This window comes from Leopardus geoffroyi, chromosome X (assembly GCF_018350155.1).
Source record: "Leopardus geoffroyi isolate Oge1 chromosome X, O.geoffroyi_Oge1_pat1.0, whole genome shotgun sequence".
NCBI lineage: Eukaryota > Metazoa > Chordata > Mammalia > Carnivora > Felidae > Leopardus > Leopardus geoffroyi.
The window spans coordinates 100,381,250-100,405,171 of NC_059343.1; the positions used below are offsets into that span (position 1 = coordinate 100,381,250).

At 39.4% G+C, this 23,922-nt stretch overlaps 1 pseudogene; it reads right to left on the reverse strand.

Annotated features, from left to right (window-relative positions):
• The window catches only part of LOC123594440, a 36,304-nt pseudogene extending 17,527 nt beyond the window's left edge, over positions 1-18,777 (reverse strand).
• Between the last annotated feature and the right edge of the window lie 5,145 nt (positions 18,778-23,922).

The following is a 23,922-nucleotide window of genomic DNA, read 5'->3' on the forward strand; positions in this document are numbered from 1 at the left end:
AACAGTTGTAAGATTCTAATTAGAGTTCCTAAACTGCTCAGGAAGATCCCTACCATACTGAGAAAGTTGTAGGAACATCAGTTTGGAGAAGCTTCTCGTTCTGTAGACTCACAGGTGATCAATATTCAGGACACACCCTTCTAGATAAATTTTATAGCAAAGATTAATAGTTTAAAGTATCAGAGTTTTGTTTCAATTTTTGTTTATAAATCGTGGTTAAAAAAATCCCAGTTAAAGTTCACCTCGTCCAGGAAGCCTTTCTTGATCACTCTAGATCCAATTATTTTCTTGTCTGAACTGTTAGCAGTTAGCTGACACATAGTTACATATTACCTTGTGACAACTATTGTCTCAAATGACTAATTAACTCTGGTGTTATGATTTAAATATTTGTAAATACAGGTATTAATGTATCTCTTAACCCCCACCGTGGGGACAGACTTTGTGTACTTTATTTTGTTTCCTGAATCACTTAATGTCATCCCTTGTAGAACCCTGGTAGATGCTTTTTGAATAAATGAATGTATTAAGTGATACTTCCATTTTGAATTGCCAGTGAACCATAAATTATTACAGACCGATAAGCATATCTTTTTTTAAGACACTTCCAGTGTTAGCTTGGGCATTCACTTCTGTGATTCATTTGAATTCTTTTCCTTGCACAGTAGTGTAACTACTTATTCTCTCTCCCCACCTGTTTGACACTTCCTACACTTTCCTTTACCTTATTCCATAATTTTCATTGTTTCTCGCTACTTTGGTCTTTGCCTCTTATTCTCCTTCTTGAATATTCATTCTCCTGGCAAGTTTATCTCCTGTCTGGCTTCAAATACAATCTCATTGTAGTTACTTTCCAAATCCACCTTTCCAGTCCTGTCTTATGGACATTAGTACAGTGTTGTCAAAATGGAGGGGGAGATAATCACTTGGGTATATTTCAATCACCTCAAAATTAATATTTTACTAAAGAAATTCATTATGTTTTCTATCACCCAAACAACCTTCTCTTTCTTCTTTCCTTCTCCATTTTTATTGGTTGTATGTGGTTCTGTCATCCCACAGCTCCTAGGCCTTGGAATCTTCTTTCTCATTCCTTTTTTCTTCAACTTTCATGTGTCATCTGTCCCCAAATCCTGTTGAGTCTCTCCTTGGAATGTATTTGAAGTTACTGCTTTTGTGACCTTAGCAAATGACCTGAGTTTGACTTTATCTAGGTTTAAATAATAGTTTACTTCTAGATTACTGTCTCAGCTTCCTAATTACTTTCCATAGTCCATTTGTTGTTGGGAAAGGTAATGATGGTTATTAGCAGAAATCGCCACTGTTTATTGTATAGTGTGTGATAGGCAGTATACTAATGCACTTCATGTAGATTATCTCATTTGATTCTCCTAACAACCTGATGGAGTATATATTACTATGCACATTTTAGAGATTAAAAATCCTGCGTCTCAGAGAGGTTACATATCTTGTCCATGGCCTCACACCTAATAAGATGAAAAAAATTGGCATTTTAACTTTGAAGGCCATGCACCAATAACAAATACCCTGCATATCAGTGCCAGACCAGTATACCCTTTTCACTGTTCCACTCACCTTTTCAACATGTGGAGATTCCCAGTGACTACAAAAACTAAATGAGGACCTTTATCTGGTTCTAAGGCCTCCCATGACTTTGTATCCTGTTCTGAATAATAGTATTTCACCATAGATCCATTCAGTTTAGTGGAGGAAAACTTTTTAATTACAAGGGAAAGGGAATATAAGGAATTAAACAATTATAGTAAACAAATAGGGAGGGAAGCATACAGAAGAACAAAGAAGGCTTAATACATCAAATTGGGTACTTACAACACCCACCCTTCTGGCTGGGGAAGCCTCACAGCGACCAGCCCGGTTGGAGTCCCCATTCAGAGTCCTGGGCTGAATGTCCTTCCCTCAGGTGAGACTTCCAACTAGCTATTGCCTCCAGGGCAATATATGCACTACCTGTGTGTGATCTCTGGTTAGTCATTAAGTTTGCCAATGTGCAGTCCCGAGCGAGCTGGTTTTTCTGTTTCTCTTATTGTAGCTCACAGTCTCAGGAGCCTGGGCATCTGCTTATTCCTCTTTCTTCCCTGATCCATTCCAGGGGGCCAGCCTGGTCTGGCTCAAGGAGGTGAGGCAAGCTAATCCCTCTTGGCATCAGGAACAGAAGGGCCAGTTCTAATCCCAAGGCTAGGTACAGAATACAACCCAACTAAGCCCCCTCCATGTGTATATGTGGTTTTGGGCAGATATGTATGATAAGTCACACAAACAACGTCTATACAAAATATATCCCCACAGCCTTCCAATTTTATTTCTCATGACTCTTGATAGCTACCCACTGCTTAATCTAGGCTGACTTGACTTGATCATTGTTTTCCACTTCTTTCCCAATATTCACTTCCTCAATGATTTCCTCTAGTTCTGGGACACTGTTTTCTTACCTTCAAATCCTGCCTGTACTTTAAGGTCCAGTTTCTACCCCACTTCTCCATGAAGCCTTCTCAAAATGGTCCAGCATGAGAAGAGATCTTGTTCGCTTTCTTAACTGCTCTGTGAATTAGTTTGTGTTCCATAAGATTTAACACTCTGTGATGTATTCTTGTGATATTCTGTAGAATGAGATAATTCAAGGGAACATTTTTTTTTATTGATGTATAGTTGACGTACAATATTGTATTCATTTCAGTTGTACAACTTAATGATTCAACATTTATATATATTATGAAATGCTCACCACAATAAGTCTAGTTACCATCTGGCACCATACATAGTTATTACAATATTATTGACTATATTCCCTATGGTGTAATTTTCATCCTTGTGACTTGTTTTATAACTGGACGTTTGTACCTCTTAACCCCCTTCACCTGTTTGGCCCATTCCCCCAAGGCCCTGTCCTCTGATAACCACCAGTTTGTTCTGTGTATTTATGAGTTTGTTTTTGTTTTGTTTTGTCCATTTGTTTTGCTTTTAGGGAATTTTTCATTTAAAAATATTTTTTATTGAAATCTTTTTATTGAGTTATGAGTGAAACAGAATGTTATGTTAGTTTCAGGTGTACATCATAGTGATTCAACAAGTCTATATGTTACACTGTTCTCACCATAAATATAGCTATCACCTGTCACCATACAACACTATTACAGTACCATTGACTATGTTCCCTGTGCTGTACCTTTCATCCCTGTGACTTATTCATTCCATAACCAGAAGGTTGTATCTATAACTCCCCTTCACCCATTTTGCCCATCCTCCCAACCTTCCTCCCCACCTTCCTCCCCTCTGGCAACCCACAGTTTGCTGTCTGTATTTTATGGGTCTGTTTCTACTTTTTGGTCATTTATTCATTTGTTTTTTTTGTTTGTTTGTTTGTTTGTTTCAGTATCCACATATAAGTTTAATCATAGGATATTTGTCTTTCTCTGTCTGACTTATTTCACTCCACATAATACATCCTACCTCCATCCATTGTCACAAATGGCAATAGCTCAACCTTTTTTTGGCTGAGTAATATTCTAGTATGTGTGTGTGTGTGTGTGTGTGTGTGTGTGTGTGTGTGTGTATCTATCACATCTTCTTTAACCAGTCATCTATCAATGGACACTTGGGTTGTTCCTTACCATTCTCTTGAGTCTAGTATTTTGTGCTCGTTTATCAATTTCTATGTCCTTATCCCTACCGAAGTGCTCGCACAACCTGCCTAGAGTCCTTTTTAGGTATTCCCAACTAGAAGTAACCTTGTATTCATCCACCTTTCATAATACCTTTTATTAAACCTCCAGTAGGTCGGTATAAGGAATTTATCATGTAAAAGTGTATGTGATTGTTTACTTATTGGAGAGGGTTGCATTAGGGCAGTATTGCTTGTGAAACAGTATCTGCTTTGTTTGTTGGAATTTTAGAAAGTTAAAAGGGTGGAGTGTGGCTGAGGGAAGAGAAAGATCTCAGTGAGTGGGGAAAGGAATATATTGGGGTGGGTAACTATTCCTATAACCTATTAAAACATAGTATGTAGGTCACCTCCAATTCTGCCAGAATATAAAGTTGGATAGGGCTCCAGTGTCTTCAGGGTTTTCCTGCCTGTGACTTGCAGTATAAGTATTGCCTGAGTGCACTTAAGAAGAACTATCTGGTCATTGAACAAATGATTTCTCAGAAATTCATACCATTTTTCAGATTCATGTACAGACTTGAAATACAAAAGTATTTAAGAGCATGACTGCATTCACATACCAGCTTTTGGTCCATTTTTTTCTCATGATCAGTGAACACTATATGTATAATTGGTATCATGGGAAGATCCACAAAATACTGTGATGTTTTATAAGGATCCATTTTAAAGGACCTACAAGTAGATCTCTATCAGAAACTCTTGCAGGGCAAAGATTGTCTCCCACTTTGTTGATGTTTCACAGAACATGATGTACGGGTGGAAAAATTTCCCTTCTTCTCTTTGAGGTTATTTGGCTCATCTGATAATCAAATTGATATAAGACATAACTACAAGAAAAACCAATAAATGCTTAATAACATGTATACCTCCTGTATACGTGGGAGAGATCCAGAAAAACTTAGTAACTCTCTGCAATGGTTGAATCCATCACCTTCAATATCATTTTCAACTAAGGATGATGGGGAATGTTGGGGGGTAGATGGCCAGTGGAGCCAGTTATGGGAGTCTATCAGGCAAAGCACAGTAAAAGAGGATATGGTTGTTATGGAGGTTTAAATCCTTTCCTTTTCCATTGATGAGTTTCTAGAGATTGAATTATCCCTTTCATTCTGGTACAGGGAAGTAAACATTCTTATAAATGAAAATTTTTCTTATAAATGTAAATGTACCTCAGTAAAGGGTAACTTCTATTCAGTTTTTCAGAGCTTCATCTGTGTCTGCTATTTTGTAGAAATAAACAGCTTAAAATAATATGCCACAGAGGCACAACTTCGGGTTGTAAAATTTGATCCCCTTCAATGCTACTGCACTAGTAAAACAGAACTTTGAAACTCTTGAATGAATGATGGAGGGAGGAAGTTGGATGGGGAATTTCATTTTCTCCCCTGTCCTTCATTTGTCAAATGGGAGTATCAGACTAGGTGATGTCTCAGTTCCTTTCTGGCTATAGCATCTTAGATTGATGTGTACTTGGACATAATTCAAATGCTTTGCTGGTCCTTGGCACTAGGGAATGTTTGTGAGAAGTCGGCTCTTCTTAGGATGGTTCTTGGCATCTATTTGAACTTGGTTTCTCCATTTCCAGAAGTATTGTTTCTAGTGAGAAGTTAAAGGTACATCATAGATTCATTTGGCCGGTAGTCAGTGACTTGTGGATTTTTCATCTTGTTGCATAAGGCCTTAACCCCTCTCCTGATGCACAGATTCTCATGATTCTAAAGGCTCACTGTCTCTCTGACGATGGGGGTCATTCAGTTAGACAGGAATAGAGGAAAATGACTTCTCATGGGTGTGGCTTTGTGTTTTCTGGACACATCAATACCAATTCCACTCCTCACAAAATTGATCATATTTCAAGTGGCTATTCCTCTCTGTCTAAATTTGGTATGGAAGATACTTCTTGTTTATCTGACAATAAGGAGCAGTCTAACTAAGTTATTTCTTTCCTTTTCTTCCTTAGTTTCTAATAATAATTTGTTACAGTCCAGATTCTGTGTCTCATTATCTGTATGATCTTGGGCAAGTACTTTAGTGTTTTGAATCTCAGTTTCCTCTTCAGTAAAAGCAGTTGTACTGTTGAGAGAATTAGAAAGAGTGACATGTTAAAATGCCTGGAGAAGTATCAGGCACACAATATATATTCAGTAAAAGGAGTTATCACAGTTATTCTTGCCTTTTTATTTATTTCTCATTTTTCATTAACCTTGCCTCTAGTTTCTGTTTTGAGAAATGATCTTTACTAATGTAGTATAGACTTACATGGCAAGTGGCGATAGTGACCTCTCAGCCTGGGCATCCAGTTTCCTCCTAGACTCTCCTCCTGTAATTTGGGATTTCAGGCTTGAAACTTTGAAACTGGGGTACTAACTCTGGGTCCTTGATGGCAATAAATGGTGTGGGAAGCAATTAATCCCAGCCCCACTGGTGCTTTTCAGTGGCCTCAGTGCAAGGGATGTGGGCCAGGAATTGGATCTCATGTGGATTGTCCCTGCAGAGTTATTTCTGAATCTTCTAGATTTACAAATCATTTGGTACCCAGCTGTTAGGCTGCGTGATTCACGGTTATGGGTGCCTTGTTTCAAATGCTTGTCAGCAGTTTCTTCCCCATGGTTGCCTTGTGATTCAGTTGTTTTCTGTGTGGTGTGCATCTCCTCACAGTCATTTGGACTCTGCCTCCCCCAACTTCTGTCATGGAACAAATGAGTCAGTGTCTAATGGTGCCGCATTGCCATCCAATTACTTCAAGTTTCCTTGTTGTGGGTGGGCGCCGGAGAAGATAGTGCTGCTGGCTCACAGAGGGGGCTGTCTGCCCTGTTGCTAAACTGCCCCGATAAGTGGGGGGAGAATGGCCACATTTTCCAGAATGAATATTCAGAAAGCATTCAGGATAGACAAGGCCAAGGAAGAGGGCATTCTTGTTCAGTAGGTGGCAGTGTGGTCTGGCTTGATGAAAAACCGCACATTTCCTGCATGTATTTGCAGTGCTTTATCCTGATGTCTTTGACAGCTTCAACTTGAGATTTTATTCTGAGTATTTTAGTACCTTTTGTCAAGTGCTCTTTTTCCCGGCGGAAAAAAAAAAAAAAAACCAGCACTTCATTTCTTTAGAAACTTCTCTTGGTAGTGGGCGGCATGTGTTTGTGGCAAATACTGTGATCCAAACCTTCTGGGCGCTCGGTGGGCTAATTGCTCTTAGTTGGACATTTTGCCAGGTAGAGTCGACTTCTGTTTCCCAGCTGTGGTGGAGACAGTTCTTTCTTCATGGATGTGGTGGATATTTTACTGCCTTTATCAGTGGGGAGCACTTCTGTAGCCCCTAGATCTGACTGGTTTTTGTGTTGGGGAGGGAAGCTTCTGAGACCCAACGTGTCTCTCCTGTCTCACTCGTTCAGCTCACTTGGTCTGGTCAAGCTGAGAGTGTGATTCCATGATGTACCCTGGCAAACTGAATATGGCCAAATCCTACATTGTCTGTACCTTGTTTCCCATTGCACAGTCCTTGACCAGGATGTCTTATTTCTCAATAACAGTAGAAATCTTTGAAAAGTTTTGGTTTTTAGTAGGAAGTCTACTCTCCAGCATGAACCTTGGCAGGAAGAAGAAAATATGTCTTTAAAAAAATTTTTAACGTTTATTTGTTAAGAAGAAAATATATCTTAACTAGGCCATAAGTAGGTCATCCTTACCTCGATTGGTAGCTTTTTGGCTGGGACTGATAAGCCTAAGGAAGGGCTTGGATATCCTGGTCTCCTAGTTTCAGGAGCTTTTCAGAATTATAGATACTACATCTTGACACTGAGCTTGAGACCTTGGAGTCTCTGTTTCACTGGCTCTGTTCCTGGTCTTTCGTGCCCAGATGCTTGTTCAGGTGTGCACATGATCTCCAGGAAGCATGTGTAGTCATCTCCAGGATGAGATGGTAGGTGTTGAGCACAAACCCATTTCATGTCAGATAGGAGTAAGAGATTCTAGAAGAATATGCAGTTGAGTCTTGTTATTTCTGATAGTTATGTTCTAATATCTAACTTCAGTGTTCAGAATACTAAATTTGGTTAGATTAGGTTTCTGTGAGCTGATTTGTTAACCAATCAGGATATAAACTTGCATTATATGTGTTTTTTGTTTAAAGACACCTTATTTAATATATTGCTTATTCATTAATATCAAACTCATAGCTAACAGCACTATATATAACTCAGCCTGAATGAAGCTTATCTAACACACATATTTTCTCTGTAAGGTACATCACTGCCTCTTGTACTTAGAAACATCAGATAGCACTTTAGCACTATGTTGGAAGACCATTTAAAATAGTGAAATTACCAAAAAAAAAAAAAAACCCACAAAAAGTTAAAACAGTGGCACTAAAAAGACTGAAAGATCAGTTGTTGTTGTTTTTGTTTTACAGTAGGAGAACTGAAAGTTAGGAGAGTATTTACTTGTTCCATTTCAACTGGGAACGTTCATGGGCCGACTCAAATTTTTCTCTGCTATGCACATGTAGGTGTCTGTGAATTACCATGAAAGCACTATGAGTTTTGATCTGGGGGTTACAAATAGATTTTAGGGAGTATGCATTTGTGGAAATCAGGAAGTTTTGAATATTAAGGATCAACCGTCTATGTCTGACCATAGTCCCACAGCATTATGTATAATTTAACTATTAGAATTCTTAGTCTTATCCACATCTCTCCATTTTGGTAAAACACACTCTTGTGAATTGGACAGTGGTCAATTTAATCTGGTCATGAGTGTTGAGTTCCAAGCAACTGACTAGGGTGAGCAAACTTCCTCAAATAGCATTGATCTGTTGGTTTTTCATATGTATTATTTAGCAGTTTATTAGTCAGCAATTCTAGGGCCTTGTTAGTGAGGCTTAAAGATAGAGTTGGAATAGTAAAATTCAAATCACATTCAGAAACTCAATCTATATAAATATACTTTGCATATATAAAAACCCACTTTTTCAAATTTAAAGTCAAAGTTGTAGTTTAAACTCAAAAGGTAAGAATGGTGGCCTCAATCTAAATGGTCAACTTGATTACCTTTAGTAAGTCAGCAAACCTTTCTGTTCTTCTACAGAAGAAGGCAAACAAAAGGCAAACAAAAACACACCACTGTCTTATCTGTTGATCATAAATAATAGAAAATAGTTCCTCTAGGAAGATGTTTGTGACTTTTCAAGACAGCTATGCCCTGCTGGACCATATTTTTTACAAATCTCTTTCTTATTTATTGCTAGTATCTACCACCCTAGAACTTCTGCCTTTATAGCCAAATAGAATATTAGAGTACTATCTCTTCTACATGATTAGCCTTTATACTTCTTAAGGCAGCACTAAAGTCATTCATTTATCTTTCCTTCCATTAATTCACTCATCCACTTATTTAATAAATATTTATTGATAACCTATATTTTAGGCATTGTGGTACAAATTGGGGATATGTGGGAGACACACAATCTCTTAGTTCATGGATGTTATATCTACCTGAATCATTTTATTTTATTTTATTTTATTTTATTTTATTTTATTTTATTTTATTTATATTTTAGTGTGGAATATGTTTAGCTTCTTGAACTTTTACTACACTGGGCATTGTTTGGAGTTCCCTCACAGCCTTACTTTTCTTCCCCTGGCCATGCCACCACCTTCCCTCTAGGTGTGTGGGTTCCGAATCAGGAGTGCTCTCATCAATGGTTGAGATATCTAGGTTCAAATGGTACGTTTATTTCTTACTATGTTATATTGAACCAGGTATTTAACCTCTCTGGTGTTCCATTAACCAATTATGTCAAACGGGAGGAATAATAGTATTTTCTTGGCTGTTGTGTGGATTAAACAAGATAATGTATATAAAAAGCACTTAGCTCAGTACTTGGCATATAAGAGCCTCATAAAGAATAAAACTTTATTTTATTCATATTTATTAAACAGCCTAAGATGGCATTAGCATTTTTGGCAGATACATTCCACTGTTACTGCCTCCTGAGGTTACAATCACCCTAAACCCTCAAGTCATTTTCTGTCTTCCTGGGAAATTACTCCTGTCTTCCAGAACTATGCTATGATGTCAAACCTCCATCAACCTCTTTGAGACACATTTTGACCAAGTCTGTCTGTTTGACTGGCTTGTGTGTCATCTTCCTGAGAGATGGAAGTAATTTCAGTGCTAGGATCGATGTCCTTGACTTGACTTTTCTTTATCTCTGGGTTTGCTATGAATATGAAAATGTGGTGTGTGGCTTCCCTTAACTTTAGAATCATTTCTATAGATGAACAGATTATAAATATAACACTTCAAGCAATACGGTGAAAATGTTGTCCATTCTATTTGTGCCTTGCTTTATTACATTTGGTGAGTCTTTGATGCATAGGCCTTTACAAGATGATTATTCAACCAAATTAATCCCATTTCTTAATGTGGTGCATTTAATGATGGCTTGGCTGCCTTTGCCCATTCCATCATTTTGTTTTAGGACTTTACCTGGACTACTAGTCTTTTTTTTATTTTTTGGATGCACACAGAAACACACGTCTGGTTTTTCCCCTCCCTTCACTGCTGTCTAGAAATGTTGGGCAATAATTCAGAGGGTGAGGACTCGTGAGTGGGAGTGGGGAGAGGAGGAAAGACTTCAGCTATGACTTATATAGATTATACAAATAAATATAACTCTACGGACAGACTTTATGTTAGTGTTTCTGGGCAAGGCTTAAATCTTAAGACTGGGAAGTAGGAAACTGGGAAGTTAGAAGCTGTCTGAGTGCACTTGTGCGAGCTAAAGCAGTGCAGAAGACATAAATGGAGATTAGAAAGCTGACCCAGAAGTAAAGCTTATTTGATTACTTGGGGTCTGTCCAGTCTTATTCCTGGTCAAGATGTGCTACTGCCCTGATCTCTGTGCTCTAAAGTGCCCTACACTGGCCCTCCTTTGGCCACTCTTTTCCACGATGAGAGGACTTAGTGCCACCACCGTGTGCTTCCCTTGGCTTGAGGGAAACTGTGTGGAAGGGAATCGTCTAGTGTTGCCGGATAAAATGCTGCCTGGATTTCTAATAGCTGTATCTGGCAACCCTAATATAATGAGAGTGTGGATTTGTGGGCTGGGACGTCTTCATGCTTGTGAGTGAGGCCCTTCATTCTGTAGGACAGATCCTGGAGTGGGAAGAGGAGCCAGGAGGCCATGGACTTGGCTCCAATGGTCTCTATACTCCTATATTCTGGTGCAGAACTCCGGGGAGTCTGAGAATTCTAAATTTGAACCTGCCCTGCAATGTTGTTACAAATTCTATTTTTCAAGATAGGAGGAGAGAACGTATTTTATTTAACTATTTTAAAATTGTGATTTCTAGTTTTAAAATACATAGACATCTGCTATGTGGGTCTCAATTTGTGCTCTTGTCCCAGGCTCCACATATACTAGTACAGGGCCTTTAATAATGGCAACAGATTACCAAATGAGGTTTAGTCACAGATGCTTTAGATACCAAATTTTGTTTGATCCTTGTAAGAACTCTGAGTTTGGCAATGTAAGTGTCCCTGTTGGATAGGTAAGGAAACTGAGGTTCAGTGCATTGAGAGGAGTTCCCCAAGGACACAGAAAGAGTAAATGGCAGAACTGAGATTGAAACTCAAACCTTAGTCTATCTCAATGCATGTCAGAAGCTTTGGATCCAGACTGCTTGAGTCAAAATAATGCTTCTGCTACTACCTAGCTCTTGGATTTTGTGCGAGTTACTAAGCTTTCAGTTTTAGTGCCTATGTTTCTTGAGCTGTGAAATGTTGGAATGTATGTGATAGTAACAGTACCTACCTTATATGATTTCCAGAAAGATTTAAAAAGACCTCATGTGTGGGGTGCCTTGGCTCAGTTGGTTAAGCATCTGACTTTGGCTCAGGTCATGATCTCACAGTTCATGAGTTTGAGCCCCGTATTTGGCTCTGTGCTGACAGCTCGGAGCCTGGAGCCTGCTTAGGATTCTGTGTCTCCCTCTCTCTCTGTCCCACCTCCACTCACGCTCTCTCTTTCAAAAATAAATAAACATTAAAAAACATTTTTTTGAAGACCTTGTGTGTTAAGTGTTTAGCAAAATGCATCAAAAATTGAATGGCTGCCTAAATGATAGCAATTAGTAGTAGCTCTAGTGAGAGTAGCAGCAACAGCCTTAAATTGAGATATAAATATGGTGCAAGTATAATTTTGTCTTAATCATCTATTGTTGTTAACAAATTATCCCGAAACTTAGGGGCTTAAAACAACACACATTTATTTCGTCACTATTTCTGTGGGTCAAGAATCTGCTCACAGCTTAACTAGATCCTTTACTCAGGCTCTGTGTGGGGGAAGATCTGCTGCCAAGATCACAGGACTGTTAGCAGGCCTCAGTTCCTTGCTGACTATTGGCTGGAGGTGTCTCTTAGTTCCTTGACTCATCGCTTCTCCATAGGGCAGCTCCTAACATGGCTGGCAAAGATCACAACCATAGTCTTTTGTAACCTAATCATGGAGGTGACACTCCATCACCTTTGGCATATTCTGTTCATTAAAAGGTGGTTCCTTGGGGAGGAGAATTTTAAAAGGGCAGTAATACCAGGAAGCAGTGACCGTGGGGGCGTACCTTGGAAAGCTGCCTGCCTCAAATAGGTGGTATCGCGCCAAACTGTTGAGGCTCCGTGGGATGCACATGATGCCTCTTCTTGGAAAGGCAGTTTCACTCTGTGGCCAATGCAACTTAAAGTCAAAATACAGGTACAATATGAAGTAGAAGGCAAAATTCGTGCAGCTTAAAATTAAACACAGACATGAACTTCTAAAGTTGTCTTATGTTCATGACTGCTGCTTTGACTGTACTGTCTACCAAATTTCTGAAAATTCGACTGGAATGATTCTCAGATCAGAGGAAAAGAGATTCATCTTGAAAAGCTTGTTGTTCAGGTGTTTTCATTTTTCCTATGTTCCCCAGCGTTCTCCTTCTGGAACAAGATGAGCTGGTCATCTCTCTTGTCTTGCCTCTCTGTGTGATTTGATGGAGGTTGGGGAGAGACAGTGCCTGACACAGTGGTCTTCAACCTTGGCTGCATATTAGAATCAGTTTGGAAAATTTTGATAACTAGTGAGGCCTGAGCCTTACTTCCAGAGATTCTTTTTTTTTTTTTTAATGTTTATTTAGAGCACGAGCAGGGGAGGGGCAGAGAGAGAGGGAGACGCAGAATCCAAAGCAGGTTCTAGGCTCTGCGCTGTCAGCACAGAGCCTGACGAGGGGCTCGAACCCACTAACAGTGAGATCATGACCTAAGCTGAAGTCGGATGTCTAACCCACTGAGCCACCCAGGCACCCCCAGAGATTCTTCTTGTTTACAAATAGTATCAGGAAAAGTGATATCATATGTTAACTATCTGCTTATTAGAACGGCAGAAGGATTGATTAGCTTGGTGCACCTGGTGCCTTTTATCACTGATAGTGATGATAGTTAATATTTCACATACTTGTTTTATGCCCAGCAGGTGTAATACTAGAAGCTTTATATGTAGTACTTTCCTTAATCCTCACAAAAATCCTCACAAAAATCCTTCTATAGACAAGGAACTTGAAGCCATTCTAAGTAACTTGTTCAAGGTTACAAAGGTCAGTCACAGTGAAAATTGCTGGAAGTACTTATGTAATGTTCCCTGTGTGACATGCACTTGGAGAAGTATGATTTACATAATTATTTACTCATCACAACAGCTCGATGGAAGTACTATTATTATTACTGCTTGAAAGGTGTAGAAATCAAAGCACAGACTTGTCCTATGACTTGTCGGGGATCATAGCTAGAATATAATAGAACCACTGTTTAAGCACAGGCTGTCTGGTTTCAGAATCCACATTGCTAAACCACCTTGCACACTGCTTCTTGGATAACAGTTAAAATCTGAATCTAGACTCTAAACCAGCTGCTTCAAAATACTGTTAGCTAGTATTTATTGAACTATCATGATATAGACATGGAATGGAGCCATCATTTTCATTATTTTCTTTAATCTTTATGATAGCCCTGCTATTTTGTTACACAATACAAGCTGGCAGTAAGACCTCACAGCCCTAATTGGCATGTTCCAAATGCTATGTTCCCTCCCACCCACCACTCAAATAATCTGCTTCCAGCTATTGAGTTCCTGGCCAGTCTCTCTCTTAGTTAATTATGAGGCCTTACACAATTAAGTTAGCCACAATTTCATATACAAAAGAGTTATTATTACTGAGCCCCCTTTTTTCCTGTAGGTTAGATATTCTAAGTCATTTCAACTGTGCTTCTTGTGACATGGTTCCTTGATTCTTCCCAATCCTAGTTTCTGTTGTTAGTTTAATAAATGGTTTTCATTGCAGATTTATGCTATTTACATTTTATTTTTATTTATTTTTTTGTTAAAATGGCTTTATTTTTTAAAAATTTTTTGTAATGTTTATTTATTTTTGAGACAGGGAGAGACAGAGCATGAACGAGGGAGGGTCAGAGAGAGAGGGAGACACAGAATCTGAAACAGGCTCCAGGCTCTGAGCTGTCAGCACGGAGCCCGATGTGGGGCTTGAACTCACGGACCGCGAGATCATGACCTGAGCCGAAGCCGGATGCCTAACCGACTGAGCCACTCAGGCGCCCTGCTATTTACATTTTAGACAAGAAAATTCTGCATACTTATCAAAATCTCTTGCACACTGTAGAATTCTCTTGCAATACTGCCTCTAGATGAGAATAATCATAATTAAACACAGAATCTTATGAAGAAGAACCACTCTATTTTTTGGATCCGTTGCCTAATGCACCCTACTTATTGGCTTTGTAATGATTGATAATTACATTTCTCTTAAGTAGTGATATTGGCAGTTTTGAGGAGCCACAGCATATTATTGACTCAATTGAATTTGTTGCTAATAGAAAATTGTAAGACATTTTTAGCGTCCCATCTGTTTTGTGTCTATACATTTGGTTGTAGGAATACAGGTGTGCTACTTTATTTCTATTCTCTTACAACTTCTTATATTTTGATTTTGTCAACCCATGTATTTGGTATTCTTTCAAAGTAATTGTCACTTGGAATTGTGACCAACAGGCTGTCTATATCTTCATTCAAGTTACTGATTACCATGTTGTACAGGATTAGGTGAAGGACAAGGGCCTTATATGTTATTATAGACCTCCTCCCAGGTTGACATTGAAACAGTATTCAGCATCAATCAGTTAAGGTTGTATGCCACTTTATTATCTAGACATGCTGCATTTCTCCATATTGTCCATAAGGATATCATGAAATTCTTTTTTGAGAAGGCCTTGATATAATCAAGGATCACTCTGGAAAAACATTTACTCTGTTCTACCACTTCATAGTGCTTTGCATGTAAGTAGCAGCTTTAAGGGTCGTTATTTCATAGACCAGTTCTATTTGTGCTTAGAAATTACGTGGAAATAAAAAATTTGATAAGTGATTTAGAGTTTAGTGATGTTATTGAATCCAACATCCATGAGTAATACCAAGATGAATTTGACATTCCAGGTCTGTACTCGGAATTGGTCCTAGTTTGAGATTGAGTCTCTGACCTCAGGGTTCCTGAGGAGGTTTCAAATTATGCCCCCCTCCTTCCCCAATTGCTCACTAAATCCAGAAATTTCTTCAATAGGAGATGACAAATTCTGTCATTTCTCAAGGAGAAAGAGGGCTTTAAATTCACTCCCCATTGCAAAAAGAAAATGGTTTCCTACCCTAATGGAGGTATTAATGACAATGCAGTTTCTTTCATGGGAACAAGTTTTGATGAAAGGAGGGGAGAGAATGAAGAGACTGGTTCCTTGTTGAGAGGCAAGATTAATTGTAGAGAGTGGGCAAGGATGAAAGTACAGAAGGGGGAGACTGAGACAGTAGAACTTTCCTCTACTTTTTTTTTTTTTTTAAATTTTTTTTTCAACGTTTATTTTTGGGACAGAGAGAGACAGAGCATGAACGGGGGAGGGGCAGAGAGAGAGGGAGACACAGAATCGGAAACAGGCTCCAGGCTCTGAGCCATCAGCCCAGAGCCCGACGCGGGGCTCGAACTCACGGACCGCGAGATCGTGACCTGAGCCGAAGTCGGACGCTTAACCGACTGCGCCACCCAGGCGCCCCTGAACTTTCCTCTACTTTGCAGTCATGCCTTGCATCAACTCTGTCCTCTACCAAATGTTTGCAGAGCATAACATTTCTGCCTGTTAGAATTATTTTTTGAAGGTGTTTTCAAAACATGTGCATTTTCACTGGTTAGAGATGTCTGTTTATCTGATTCTTTGTAAAAAAATTTTAAAAATGTCTTTATTTATTTTTGAGAGAGAGAGAGAGAAAGAGATAGAGAGAGAGGGAGATACAGAATCTCAGGCAGGCTCCAGGCTCCAAGCTGTCAGCACAGAGCCTGACATAGGGCTTGAACCCATGAACAGTGAGATCATGATCTGAGCAGAAGTCCAGTGCTTAACCAACTGAGCCACCCAGGAGCCCCTGTTCATCTGATTCTGATCTGCAGTCACCTACAAAAGAGCAGGTGTTGAAGCCAGAGGGCTTCTTGGGAAGCAATGGGACTGGGAGCGGGAAGACAATGAATACTTGGGCAGGGCATAGCAGCCCGGAGGAACTACAGCGATTCAGTAATAGGAGCAACTGGGTTGCTAAAGGACACACATTATTTAATTAGCAATTTCAGGCTTTTGCCCAGAGTGCGACTCTCCATATGGCCAGAATCTGCACCTTTTCCTTCCATTTGGGCACAGATCTAGGCCTGGAACTTCCCCCTCAGGGGCAGCTCTGCCTCTCCGGTTTTTCTTTAGTTTGCATTTTTGCTTTTGCAGGCTTCTGTACAAAGCTTTATTGGCGATGTGGTTTTTGTGTACTTCTCTCTAAATGCCGGACGTTGATGAATTTGGCTGCACTTCTTGTGTTACATGCAGCAGTAAATAATCTGCCTGTGTGTGTTTTTTTTCCTTTTTTTCTTTTCCATTTTTAATTTTGAAACGGAAGTCAGTCCTCTGGCTGAATGGCAAAGAGAGCTCTTCTGTTCTTAAATGATTTGGCTCCCGTCTCCTTAGCCGTCTTCTTCCTTGCTTCAGCCCTTGGCTTCCTCAGTTGCCCTGCCTGTTAGGACTGAGTAAATGGATTCTAGCTGAAGGAGCTACAAATGAGCCTCAAAAAGGTGAAGTAAAATTAGTGGTGAGCTTGTTCTGGAACATAGGTCCACTGACCTGGTCAGTGGCTCTTTCTGTGGCACCATTTTGCTGGGAACATTCATGGAAATGATTCTGATGGTGCCATGATTGTCTTCCATATCTTTTGTCTAGTGGCATTGCTACCCTCAGTACTTAGCAGGTGACCAAGAGAGATAGCAGCAGAGATGGTGGCAAGGATGATTTGTTGACTGGTCATATTCCTGGGACACTTATTTTTTCTCTCATGGGGCATGCTGGATGCAAAGGAAGTCAAGTTGAATTTCTACTATCCACCACTTGCTCTCTTGTCTCTCTTTTTTTATCTGGCCTCATCATAAATGCCCTCATCCTGTACACAATTGCCTCAGGCTACCCCTGGATTGACTAAGGTCCCCCTGTTGCTCTTCTTCTACCCTAGTATTACCTCAAGGTCCAGTCATCTTCTTCCCTCCATCCTAAGTGAAATTCTACACAGGAGTTAACTTACTTAATAAGTCTACCTCTGTTAATGGAGCCACTAGGAGCTCATGGGTCAATATGTTTATATTATGTGTTTTTAACAATGGGTTACTGGCAGCTGTAGCTTAACAGAAGGCATCAGAGCCATTCATAGTGCTTGGGAGGGGGGTGACAAAAATATATGCATTACCTAGACCTACCAAAGATTTTCTAAGTTAGCGACTTAGCAGGTTGGGACCTGAGAATCTACATGCTAATAAAATTCTTAGGTCATTCTGAAACATACAAACAAGTTGAGAATTACTTTCCTACATAGCATTTTCTGCAGGTATGTAAACATGTTTGTATGTGACAATGGTTATTGTTGGTCTAGCTAATGTTTTTTGCCTTTAGAATTCATTCCGGGGCTCTCGGATGGCTCAATTCATTGTCTGACTCTTGATTTTGGCTCAGTCATGATCCCACTGTCATGGGATGGAGCCCTACGCACTGAGCGTGGAGTCTGCTTGAGATTCTCTTTCTCTCTCCCTCTGCTCCTCTCCCCTGCTTGCACATACTCTCTCTCTCTCTCTAAAGTAACACATTTTTTAAAAAAATTGCGTTTCATTAGTCATTGCTTTCCTCACCATCTTCCCCCACCCCCAATTCATACAGTAGACTGGAATCCTTATCTGAGGCTGGATTTGTCTTCCCAAGAATCTTGGGTTTCTTTTCTTATATGGTGGATGTAAATACACAGCCTGTGAGGGTTTTTTTCTGGAAAAAAAGTCTGATTTCCATGTCTAGCTTATAGTGCATGACATACACTCTGTTCGATAAGTGTCTTTTGAATGTACAACTGTGTTTCACATGGGAGAAAGCACTCTATTTCATCATAACAAGGGCACCCAACTCATTCCTCTATGATTTGAAAGGAGCTATGACATGAAAGAAAGGGAAATTGGTAGGTAAATTGGGGAAGTTTTCAAAAGAAGGGCTTGTTTTATTACAGTCTTGATCTCTTGGGAGATTCATATTTCGTGGGTGTCCTGGCAAGTGAGATAGGGGAAAGAAGAAAATAGGAATAGATTATTAAGCTGTTTCTCTCTTGGACTCCTGTGTAATCTTTTCACATGGGCTGATCTTTTAAAACTTGGGTAATCTCAATTCAGTGAATAGATACATAGTAAATGAAAATATGACTCAAATGCCACCTTATAGCTATGTGGCTATTTCTTGTCTGTTCTCAGAATTTGTCCCATACCTTATCTATTGAATTTCATGTTCATGGAGTGGATAGATAAACTTTCTGATTACAGAGAAGTTGGGCTCACCTAAGTGAGGAGTCTTCTCACCATATAAAGTGCGGAGCTGCTCTGTGGCCCTTCTGCAGCTTGCTCAAGGCTAATCAGTGACCGAGAAGTCATGCCCTTTGCCCATTGCACATCATTTATAAGGTTGGGGTGCACTTTTTACCTTTCCACCCATTACCTATACAATAAGATGATTAATTTTGAATTACGGAGACATATCACTCTAAATTCCTGTGTTTAGTAGAACCATCAAATCTCTCTGCTGGAAAGATTTACTGGGATCTTAGATTCACTCATATCATACCGATTTTGACCAAGGGGGTGAAACTGGTGATTGTCTTGGTTGATCTAGGAAAGGAGGTGGTAATATGTGCTTAGCAAAGCTCAGCCTGAGCAGGCTGACCCATTTTCAAACTGACTGGTTCTTTGGCAAATTTACTCACTTACTTATTCACAGATAAACATTTAAGACTTAAACATGTCACATTAAGAATCAAGTCAAAATGTTTTATTCATTTAACACACTGAGTTTAAAAAGCATAAATTCCCAATTAAGTTAATTTTTACAAACATCTGAAAGCATCATCGTTAGTAATGTAGGGGTTCAGAACTAATCACCCCAAGATTTACATGCAGATTATTTCTAGCTGCAAACAATCAAAGGCAAAAGGACTCTGAAAGAAATTTTGACCTTCCTCCTATCTGCTTAAAAGAATTTTCATGGAGGACTAGCTCTAGAAAGAGCAGTATCACCATAAATAACTACATGATGATATGAATATGAATTTGGGGTAGTAGACGGGGAGTAACTTAGCCTTAGATAAGTCTGTTGGCTAAAATTCCTCTCTGTGTCTCCCTGTATCTCTGTGGCCCAACAAATATATGTTTACCAAACGTTTACTCTTTTTCATCTTCCTATTAATTACTTTTACTTTCCCTTTGAAGTCCCAGACCCCTACCCTGTTTCCTTAGTTTAGGATGACATATACCTCATTCTGCCTGTCTTTAAAATCTCTCATGTTTAGGTGGATTCACTGTACATATGTAATTTATTTTTATTTTCTCCTGTTAATTTATCTCCTGTCAATTTAATTCTTAGACCTGTCAGAAGACTCTCAAATGGTAGAGAAAACATTTTCTACCCTACAAGTAACTTTATTGGTTTTTCATTAGCAAATGGAAACAGGTAAGGTAAATGGATCATACAGGCTCTTTTTCTCCCTCTTCCACCATGAATTTTGAAAATGAGGGAAATACAAGGCATTGGTAATGTTTAACCTCTTCCCTTGAGCACTAGTTCTATACAGGTAAGGGACCATGCCTGTCCTCTGCCTAAGATGCAGAGTCTTCTCTCTGCTTATTACAAGTAGACAACCTCATTTGAGATTTTGGGAAGAGTAATTCTCTTTTTAATGAGACTCTAATGAGGTGATAGGTTATTTGTGTAATTTTATGCTCATCACACTTCTGCATTAAAGTGCCAACCATTTTCTTCACCATCCCCATTATCATCTCAGTGAGCTTGATTACTGAGAAGGAACACTCTGCCTTACTCTCACCCAGTCCAAACCTCCTTGCTGTGACTGACAATTTTTGGATGAACATCAGAGTCTCCAGCAACTGTGGATTTGGGATTACAAAGAGTAAGTCAGTGTGTTGAGTCATGAACATGGAGAAATTGGTTAGCAGGAATCTAATAAGTTAGACCTACAGAGAAATGGAGATGACAGACCACCTGGTACAGAGAGGACAGAAAGGGAGACAGTAGCTGGCTGTCTTTTGACATTCTGGTTCGTATCAGGTCTAATATTTCTTGCAATAGGATTTTATGAGAATTTCCTACAGTCATAAAATAAATCTCCTATTCTTTTTTAAAAAATAAATCTACTCTTAGTGGGTTGCTGATCCTTGCAACTTACAGTCTATGGGTAGGATTAATTTGAACTTGGTGCACAAAAGTTTGTAGTACATTTCCAAAAGGCCTTCATCTCTATTAACTCCCTTGTTCCCTATAACACTCCCATGTCACAAATCGGGTAGGAGTGATAATTGCTTTGAGAGCCAGAGAAACTGAGGCCTCAGATGGGAAAGGAGCTTGTTTGAAGTTAAACAGCTAAATAGAGGCAGAACCATGGCTAAAACCCTGTCTTCTGGTTCCTATGCCTAGTGCTTGGCACTTACTAGGCACCTAACGATTATGTGTAGATCGATAGACAAATCTACGTAGGAATGGGCGATTCTAGGTAGAAATGATAAAAGAGTAGCTGGTCTTGTAATGCACATGAATATTCTGAGGAATCCCAACACAAGCAAGCCCCTGGAGTCTCTAGCAAATCTTTCCATTTGAACTCACTCACTTAAGGAGAGGCAGTATATTGTCCCCTTGTGCCTCTTACAAGAGAGTGCCGATCAGATCTTGCCTTTGACAACACTCACCTTACCTCACCTCTCTGAAGCTGCTGCCAGGGGAGACATCAGTTATGTGGCTCAATTTGGTGATTTCTGCCTCAACATTTAAAAAACAAAATCATCCCTGGGGCAAAACTTTGAGTGCCAGCTCCATTAGAAAGAAAGTTTCTAGGCAAATGACAGAATTCTGAAAATCATGTTTTAGAACCAGATTGCTGACAGGACCTAGCTTCTCATGGAATATTTAGAGCTACAAATGGATATATCCCTTTAACTGTTGGGCAGTTGTAACCTCTTCAAACAAGACAAGATAGGGTCTGGTTTTAAAGTATTACGTATGTTTCCATGGCACTGTTTTACTTCAGTTTCCGAGTAATGCCTGATTTAATTTGTCCTTTGAAAACCAGATAATGAGATGTGTGTGTTTTAGGAGGAGTCATATGGAGATGGTTTTCATTGCTATTTCATGATACATTAATAGGTATTAGAACAGAAAATACATAATATCTTAAGAGCATACAGGTCTCCCTCATTATTTCACATGGTCTCTGAAGGTTTATGTTGCCCATTGAAATAAAAGAAAATGAAGCAGCATGGACCATAAGGTTGTTATTCTTTAGCTTTTATTTATAAACAAAGTAGAATTGGAGAGTAATGCTGAGGAAAGAAACATCCTAGAAATGTGGTCCAGTCAGAAAATCTGGATGTACTGGGGCACCTGGGTGGCTCAGTCAGTTAAGCATCTGACTCTTGATTTCAGGCTCAGGTCATGATCTCAAGGTTCATGAGTTCAAGCCCTGCATTGAGATTCTCTGTCTCCCTCTCTTTCTACCTCTCCCTGGCTTATGCTCTCTCTCTTTCTCTCTGTCTCTTTCTCTCATAAATAAACATTAAAAAAAAAAGAAAATCTGTATTATAAAGCATTGGTTCTCTAAAAGAAGGAGTTGTTAAAGTTTCTGAGGAATCTTGCTGTTAAAAAAAAGCCTTATTAAACTTTTTAAAAATCAGCTTTCCTGAACTTTTTTGATCATGGGACCTTTTTCTATACAGAATACCTATTAGCATTCCAGCTCCCTTTTGAGGAATACTGGGGTAGACTCTAGCTTGCCTAAGGAGGTAGGGTAAGAGATAAGATTAGAAACATAGATTGGGAATATGCTACAGTTTCCAATACTATGCCCAAGAGGATTCAAATTCATTGTATAATTGTATAAATAATGGGATAATGATTTAGCTTTTTTCCCCTTTAGTAGTTTCCCCACTTTTCTCTATACTTTGATTCATTCTCCTTTTCAGTTCATCTTGAGTAGCAGTATTAGACTACCTTTCCTATAACTGCTTCCATTATTTGTCTGCCCTATTTAAAAATCTAAGTAATGCTTTTCAGGACTCCAGATTTTGGTATCTTTTCATCTTCAAATAGATTTTTTTTATAAACGACTTTGTATTGCTCTCCACAGTTACCTATGTATCATTAAAAAATTTTTTTTGAACATTTATTTTTGAGAGAGAGAGAGAGAGAGGAGAGAGAGAGAGAGAGAGAGAGACAGAGAGAGAGAGAGAGAGAGAGAGAGAATGAGCAGAGGAGGGGCAGAGAGAGAGGGAGACACAGAATCTGAAGCAGGCTCCAGGCTCTGAGCTGTCAGCACAGAGCCCTATGCAGGGCTCGAACTCACAAACCACGAGATCGTGACCTGAGCCGAAGTTGGACGCTCAACTGACTGAACCACCCAGGCACCTCATACCTATGTATCATTTTTAAAAATTCTATTATAAAGTGGTTTAGGGGCGCCTGGGTGGCGCAGTTGGTTAAGCGTCCGACTTCAGCCAGGTCACGATCTCGCGGTCCGTGAGTTTGAGCCCCGCGTCAGGCTCTGGGCTGATGGCTCAGAGCCTGGAGCCTGTTTCCGATTCTGTGTTTCCCTCTCTCTCTGCCCCTCCCCCGTTCATGCTCTGTCTCTCTCTGTCCCCCAAAAAAATAAATAAACGTTGAAAAAAAAATAAAGTGGTTTAAACCTTGGCTATGTTAGAATGGTCTTGGGGGTTTATAAAAATCTCTGTGCCCTCACCTAACACATTATTTCAGAATTTCTAGGGGTGAGATGCAGGGATTAGTCATGTATAAAACTTTCCTGGTGATTCCAATGTGCAGTCACAGTTGAGAACCAGTGCTCTGAAATCTGGCTTGAAGCTTAGCTCATAGTGTATACTCATTTCAGACTTGTAGAAGTCATTTATTTTTATTTTTTTAATTTACATTCAAGTTAGTTAGCATATAGTGCCACAATGATTTCAGGAGTAGATTCCTTAATGCCCCTTACCCATTTAGCCCATCCCCCCTCCCACAACCCCTCCAGCAACCCTCTGTTTGCTCTCCATATTTAAGAATCTCTTATGTTTTGTCCCCCTGTTTTTATATTATTTTTGCTTCCCTTCCCTTGTGTTTCTCTGTTCTGTGTCTTAAAGTCCTCATATGAGTGAAGTCATATGATATTTGTCTTTCTCTGGAAGTCATTTTGTTAATATCACATTGATCAATTTCCATGGACCTCACATTTACTTATTAAGAGGAGATTCTAACTCTCCTGTGGCAAAATCAAAGTTGTCAGTTTTGTGCTTGGAAAGGGAAATTACTTAATTAATAAACAGTCGGCCCTTTTTTTTTTGAAGCAAGTCAGAAGTACAACAGGAATATCCAAGACCGAAGAACTATTGAAGTTTTTATAGGTAAACTGATTACAAATACCTTTGTCAGTCAATTTGATTGATTACAGCATACACATATTGAAGTAGGCTTCAAGCAGCAAGTTTGTCTGAAGCCTTGCTGTTAAATCTCTTGTGAAGCAATTT